Raw genomic sequence first — 7,852 nt, forward strand, 5'->3', positions numbered from 1 at the left:
GTCCATACATAAACCCAAATGGAACAATCATGGTCCAGACCGAAGAAACCCCAAATGCGTTCATGGTGAAGATGAAGAACATACCCTATTGAGCAATTTCTGGAATCTCGAAGGTATGAGGGTGCGATGATCTTCCAGATGATAGAGCGCCGGATGGTTTTCCTTTAGTTCTCTCTAGAGGGGAATGAGAGAATACCTTAGTTTCTTAAAAGTGTTGTGTTGAGGTTAGTTGGAGGAGGCTTATCCTTATGCCTTATAAGCCCTTATGGATGAGTGGATAGTGTTATCCTATCCTGGATAACACTATTCTCATCCTACCTTATTCTCCTCCACCTTTACACTTGAAAACCTGTTGCTCTACAAATGGGGACCATAACCCATAAAAGTAACCCCGTAGTGGTTACTACTTTAGTTGCAATAATTTTGATTCAGTCCCTTCATCAAATCAGAAATTGCCTGAAGGTATCTATACTTATTATTATTTCATGACACATATGCCCTTAGCCACCAAATTAATTACTTAAGATCATTTTATATTTTGGCTAATTACATAATGGCCATAACACAATTATAGAATTATATTTGTGACCCATAAATTGTCAGAAATTTCAACAAATTCTCCTTGTACAGATAGGTGAGGTCCTCTTAAACATGACTTATACATCCCAATAGCATCAAATGAGTCCCATAACTCATTGTTGTAATCTTCTAACATGGATCCATCACTTGATAATCCTCCAACATCCAACAATAGTTCCTCATCCAAAATATCATTTTCCCCATAACCATTGCTGCATAAACCTCATCTTTATACCTAAAATTATTATATAATTCCCGAATGAGCAAAGGATAAATTTTACCTTTTAATTCCAGTAACTTGTCCGCTCCTTGGGTTTCCGAACCATGTGGGGACTCAAATCCTTGTTCGATTAGCCACGATGCATCCACATATCAGATGTATGTTTGTTTTCATCCTTGAAACTTGGCTAGACGAGCTTCTTGGAGTATAGGAGAGTAGTAGGGATCATCGTGATTCTTTCTCCCACCTTGAGTAGAAGAGGAACCTTTTCCCATGCCTCTGGAACGTTTGGCAGTGTGATTCACTCTCATTGAGTGTGGTTCACTCATGATTTTAGGTATGGAGTTGGCTAATCGATTTTCTGGGTTTTGAGATTTAGGGTTTCTAAGAAAATGAGAAACGGTAGGGATTTTGGATTTTAGTAGAAACTGGGGATTGTAGGAAGATGGAAATATGTTTAGGTGTTCAAATTTGCTATTGAATAGGTTAGGGACACTCAATTTTATAAATGATTCATAAGGGGGAAACAAAGAGGATTTAAGGTTCTAAATTTGAAATGACCCAGAATGACACTTGAAACTGATATACTACTGTTGTTAATCGATTATATGTAGTTGTTAATCGATCAAGCAATTTAAAATTTTCAAAATTTAAAAATATTAAGCCCAAACAACCGATTAAGGCACACGTTAATCAATTAAACAAGTTAAAATTTTCAAAATTTTAAAATATTGAGCCTGGGTGATCGATTAAGACGTATGTTAATCGATTAAAAACAAGATGAAAATTTATTCTCTAGTTACTGAAACTCGAATTAATCGATTAAGATATATAACAATCAATTATTGATAGAACTAACTCAGATTGTAGTGTAGTTTAGAGATTTATAGAGTATGCAAAGATGTTATTCCTAAGATACTAACCTAATAGGTATATGAGACACTAAAGAAGAATAAAAACATTCATGAAGATAATTTGAGCATTAGGAAACATGCATTCATAACATATATCACTTAGAAACATATATTAAAGATCAAGCAAAGGCATACAATTCCCTAAACAAACTTAGTTTAGATATTTTTCATCAAGTATGGGAAGTTCTCTGCATAAAACAATGAATGTATCCCATGGAAGGGGCTTGGTGAAAATATCTTCCAATTGTTTCTAGATTTCAACAAATTCAAGTATACAATACCTTTTTGAACATGATCTCTTAAAAAAGTATGTCTAATCTCAATATGCTTAGTTCTAGAATGCAGAATGGGGTACTTTGATAGATTTATGGCACTAGTGTTATTGCATTTTATTGGTATTTTCATAAGTTTTAAATCAAAGTCTAATAGATGTTGCTTCAACCATAGTATTTGAGCGCAACACACACCATCAACAATATATTCCGATTCGGTGGTAGACAAAGCAACACATACTTGCTTCTTACTATGTCATGATACTAAGGAGCTGCCCAAACGATGGCAAGTTCCACTAATACTTTTCCTATCCAACTTGCATCCCGCAAAGTAGGAATATCATATCAAGGACAACGAGGTATCCCTAGGATACCATAAACCCATAGACAATGAAGTGAGATTCCTTAGGTGAAGCTTAGTATCTTGCGCACATACATACACTAAACATTATATCGGGGCGACTAACAGTTAGATATAGCAATGAACCAATTATCCCTCGATATTTTGTTATCTCTATTGCTTCACATTTATCATCCTTGTCGATATAGCAGGATGATATCATAGGTGTTGTCACTTCTTTACAATTGTCCATCCCGAACTTTCGCAATAATTCCTTGCAATATTTCGTCTGGTGAATGAATATCTCACTGCTCATCTACTTTATTTGTAATCCTAGGAAGAATGTCAGCTCTCCCATCATCGATATTTCAAACTTGCCTTTCATTAGATCAAAAACCTCTTTACGAAGTAAATCGTTAGTAGCACCAAATATTATATCATCTACATAAATTTGTACTTATAAAACGTTATGTTCTAATTTTCATATAAAGAGTGTTGTGTCAATCTTGCCCCTTTCAAATCCCCTTTCTAATAGAAAACTACTCAATCTACCATATCAAGCTCTAGGAGCTTGTTTTAAACTATATAGCGCATTTTTGAGTTTATAAACATGATTAGGGTATTTATGGTTTTCAAAGTCGGGCGGTTGATTTACATACACTTACTCCTATATACACCTATTGAATAAGACACTCTTAACATCCATTTGAAAGAGTTTAAAGTTCATTATTGATGCAAAGGCTAATAACATCCAGATAGCCTCCAACCTCGTAATAGGGGCGTAGGTTTCAAAATAACTTTGTTTTTTTGTATGGGCAAAAGTGATTTTTATCTTTAGTTAGGCTATTCCATGAATGACGTATTTTTATTGCTTCCTAGTTCTATAAGTGTTACACAAAAAATGAATATCATATATAATTGATACATCACATATTCATATATGCACTTTAGTGTTAATACACATAATAAAAGGAATGAATAATGTGGGTCATAAAATTGAAAATTAAATTAGAAATTAAATTTGTTTGAAGATAAATTTTTTAGGCAATTTTTATTTATTAATAGAAGTATTTGCTCTACATCTTTTATGATAATAATTGAGGTCATCAATATTGGATCCAAGCTTGTAGAATTTATTATGATTGGTTGTAATCTATATAATTATTTATTTATTATAAAAAATGGTGTGAGATTATTTTATTTGACAGTTTTACCCTTATAGAAGGGTTGAGGATAGGGGTAGTATAGGAAGATGAAAAAGAATAAAGGTTTTTGGTACTATGAAGATATCCATCACCAGATAATAAGTTGATCTCTTTCAATGTGTGGTTGTTACTCCCAAGTGAAAGTGATCAACTTATTATATTGGGGCGACTAACAGTTAGATATAGCAATGAACGAGTTACCCTTCGATATATTTTTACCTCTATTGCTTCACATTTATCATGCTTGTCGATATAGCAGGATGATATCATAGGTGTTGTCACTTCTTTACAATTGTCCATCCCGAACTTTCGCAATAATTCCTTGCAATATTTCGTCTGGTGAATGATTATCCTGCTGCTCATCTGCTTTATTTGTAATCCTAGGAAGAATGTCAGCTCTCCCATCATCGATATTTCAAACTTGCCTTTCATTAGATCAAAAACCTCTTTACAGAGTAAATCGTTAGTAGCACCAAATATTATATCATCTACATAAATTTGTACTTATAAAACGTTATTTTCTAATTTTCATATAAAGAGTGTTGTGTCAATCTTGCCCCTTTCAAATCCCCTTTCTAATAGAAAACTACTCAATCTACCATATCAAGCTCTAGGAGCTTGTTTTAAACTATATAGCGCATTTTTGAGTTTATAAACATGATTAGGGTATTTATGGTTTTCAAAGTCGGGCGGTTGATTTACATACACTTACTCCTATATACACCTATTGAATAAGACACTCTTAACATCCATTTGAAAGAGTTTAAAGTTCATTATTGATGCAAAGGCTAATAACATCCAGATAGCCTCCAACCTCGTAATAGGGGCGTAGGTTTCAAAATAACTTTGTTTTTTTGTATGGGCAAAAGTGATTTTTATCTTTAGTTAGGCTATTCCATGAATGACGTATTTTTATTGCTTCCTAGTTCTATAAGTGTTACACAAAAAATGAATATCATATATAATTGATACATCACATATTCATATATGCACTTTAGTGTTAATACACATAATGAAAGGAATGAATAATGTGGGTCATAAAATTGAAAATTAAATTAGAAATTAAATTTGTTTGAAGATAAATTTTTTAGGCAAATTTTTTTTATTAATAGAAGTATTTGCTCTACATCTTTTGTGATAATAATTGAGGTCATCAATATTGGATCCAAGCTTGTAGAATTTATTATGATTGGTTGTAATCTATATAATTATTTATTTATTATAAAAAATGGTGTGAGATCATTTTATTTGACAGTTTTACCCTTACATAAAGGTTGAGAATAAGGGTAGTATAGGAAGATGAAAAAGAATAAAGGTTTTTAGTACTATGAAGATATACATCACCAGATAATAAGTTGATCTCTTTCTATGTGTGGTTGTTACTCCCAAGCGAAAGAGATCAACTTATTATATTGGGGCGACTAACAGTTAGATATAGCAATGAACTAATTATCCCTCGATATTTTGTCACCTCTTTTGCTTCACATTTATCATTCTTGTCAAGATAGCAGGATGATACCATAGACGTTTTCGCTTCTTTACACTTGTCCATCCCGAATGTTTGCAATAATTCCTTGCAATATTTCGTCTGGTGAATGAATATCCCGCTGCTCACCTGCTTTATATGTAATCCTAGGAAGAATGTGAGCTCTCCCATCATCGATATTTCAAACTTGCCTTTCATTAGATCAAAAACCTCTTTACAGAGTAAATCGTTAGTAGCACCAAATATTATATTATGTACATAAATTTGTACTTATAAAACATTATTTTCTGACTTTCATATAAAGAATGTTGTGTCAACCTGGCTCCTTTCAAATCCACTTTCTAATAGAAAAATACTCAATCTATCATATCAAGCTCTAAGAGCTTGTTTACACCATATAGCGCCTTTTTGAGTTTATAAACATGATTAGGGTATTTATGGTTTTCAAAGTCGGGCGGTTGATTGACATATACTTCCTCCTAAATATAGCCATTGAATAAGAGACTCTTCACATCCATTTGAAAGAGTTTAAAGTTCTTTATCGATGCAAAGGCTAATAATATTCAGATAGCCTCCAACCTCGCAACAGGGGCGTAGGTTTCAAAATAACTTTGTTTTTTGTATGGGTGAAAGTGATTTTTATCTTTAGTTAGGCTATTCCATGAATAAAGTATTTTTTTATTGCATCCTAGTTCTACAAGTGTTACACAAAAAATGAATATCATATGTAATTGATGTATCACATATTCATATATGCACTTTAGTGTTAATACACATGATGAAAGGAATGAATAATGTAGTTCAGAAAATTGAAAATTAAATTAAAATTTTAGGTAATTTTTTTTATTAATAGAAGTATTTGCTCTGCATATTTTGTGATAATGATTAAGGTCATCAATATTAGATCGAAGCGTGTAGAATTTATTATGAATGGTTGTAATCTATATAGTTATTTATTTATTATAAAAATGGTGTGAGATCATTTTCTTTGACAGTTTTACCCTTACATAAAGGTTGAGAATAGGGGTAGTATAGGAAGATGAAAAAGAATAAAGGTTTTTGGTACTATCAAGATATCCATCACCTGATAATATGTTGATCTCTTTCGATGTGTGGTTTTTACTCCCAAGCGAATTGAACCCTTAATATTTTGGTTGGTCATTTTAGAATCTAGGAAGTTCTTACATGCTTCCCTTCTGCTTGTTTGGTTTGTGAACAAAGAAAGCCACACCCCGTTTTCTTTTTTGTGCCCACAAATATGAATTTCTTCGTCACTTTTTCCCTCTTCATTTTTATATTTTCAACATCGAACACATCTTTCTTTAATTTTAAGGTTGTAATAAAAAAATTTCTTAAAGCCGAAAGTTTCTCTTTGATAAGGTATCATCAACATTTAATATGTTGAAGACTAAAACTTTTTATCCATTAAGATATGGGTTTTCCTTTGTTTCATTTATTTCTTCTAGTTGCGTGTACTTTGATTCATTTTCTTCTCACCCCACTTTTAAAAATTCTTTTTTTTTCAATTTTTTGTTAGATTAATTTTAACAATTAGTGGTCCTTGTTCTTAGAAGTTACTAGTTTGAATGAAAATGCCTAATGTAATGGTGGCTGACAATTAATGAATCAAACTAGTAGGAGTGTTGTTAACTCCCTCGCCTCTCACTTCATGGGTAGTTTCTATGATAGTGGAGGAGTTATTTTCTCCAATAACTCATCCTAAACCCTTCTATAAATAGATGCCCCTATGCATTGGAAAAGTCATGCCATCTTTTTCTATCTCATGAGTAGAAAGACAAAGTGATAATTAGAGAATCATTATAGTGGTCGGGCAAAGAAAATGCAGTGTCATATAGAGAAGGAATGAAACTGAGTTCCTAATCATCAAGGAACGCATAAAAGGAAGACAGTGAGGTAAAAACAAAGGCAACTAGAAAGTGCACTAGAAAGGGAAAGCAAATGGAACCAGATATTCCTCAACTTCTTCCTTTATCACATATGAACATCATAATGTTAAGGTCCTAATTAAAGAGTTCTTATATACCATTAAAGACTCATAAAAGTTTTAAAGCTAACTATTAGTATAAGAGCATCAGGTTAGAGACATTATGACATTCTTTATATTTCTGAAATGAATTATGTGTACATTAACATATATGCATACACAGAACAACACACTCTTGTGTGTAAAGAGATTTTGAGAATTATTTTCATATTGTGGAGAATCACACTTTTAATGTTTTATGACTAAATTGAAACCAATGCCTTCATCATAGAAAAAGTTATAACACATGCCTAACTTATTAGCACATTTGTCTTCCAAAGCAACAATGCAACATTTATTAACAGAGACCAATTTTAAAGTTGAAAATATCACATTACAAACCATGTTTGGGCTGAATTTTGGTCGACAAAATCTTGCCCTAAACAAAGGTGGATTATTAATTCTGTTTATTTATTAAAATTATGATGCATGTAATTAAGATTATAATCCCATAAGGATAATAAATTGGATATGTTCATTAATTATAACGCATATTTTGCTAACTCAAAGGTGAATCACTGCATGTATTTAATGACATTAAAGTTTTAAACATATTTGTTTGTGCTCATTCATGCAAAGATAACATGGATGTTTAAAGAGTATGACTAATTACCCATTAAAAAATAATATTAGGCATCATTAGTAAGATTTAATGCATTTAAATTTTATCCTAAGATAAATTAAGTACATGAATAAAAGTTTGTTTGAATCTCATAAAGGTTTATTCAAAGCATTAAAGTATGAGTATGTTTTATTTAAGCTTCATTCAATGCATTCGCCTTAGGCAACATA

Source organism: Lupinus angustifolius, chromosome LG02, assembly GCF_001865875.1.
Source record: "Lupinus angustifolius cultivar Tanjil chromosome LG02, LupAngTanjil_v1.0, whole genome shotgun sequence".
Lineage (NCBI taxonomy): Eukaryota > Viridiplantae > Streptophyta > Magnoliopsida > Fabales > Fabaceae > Lupinus > Lupinus angustifolius.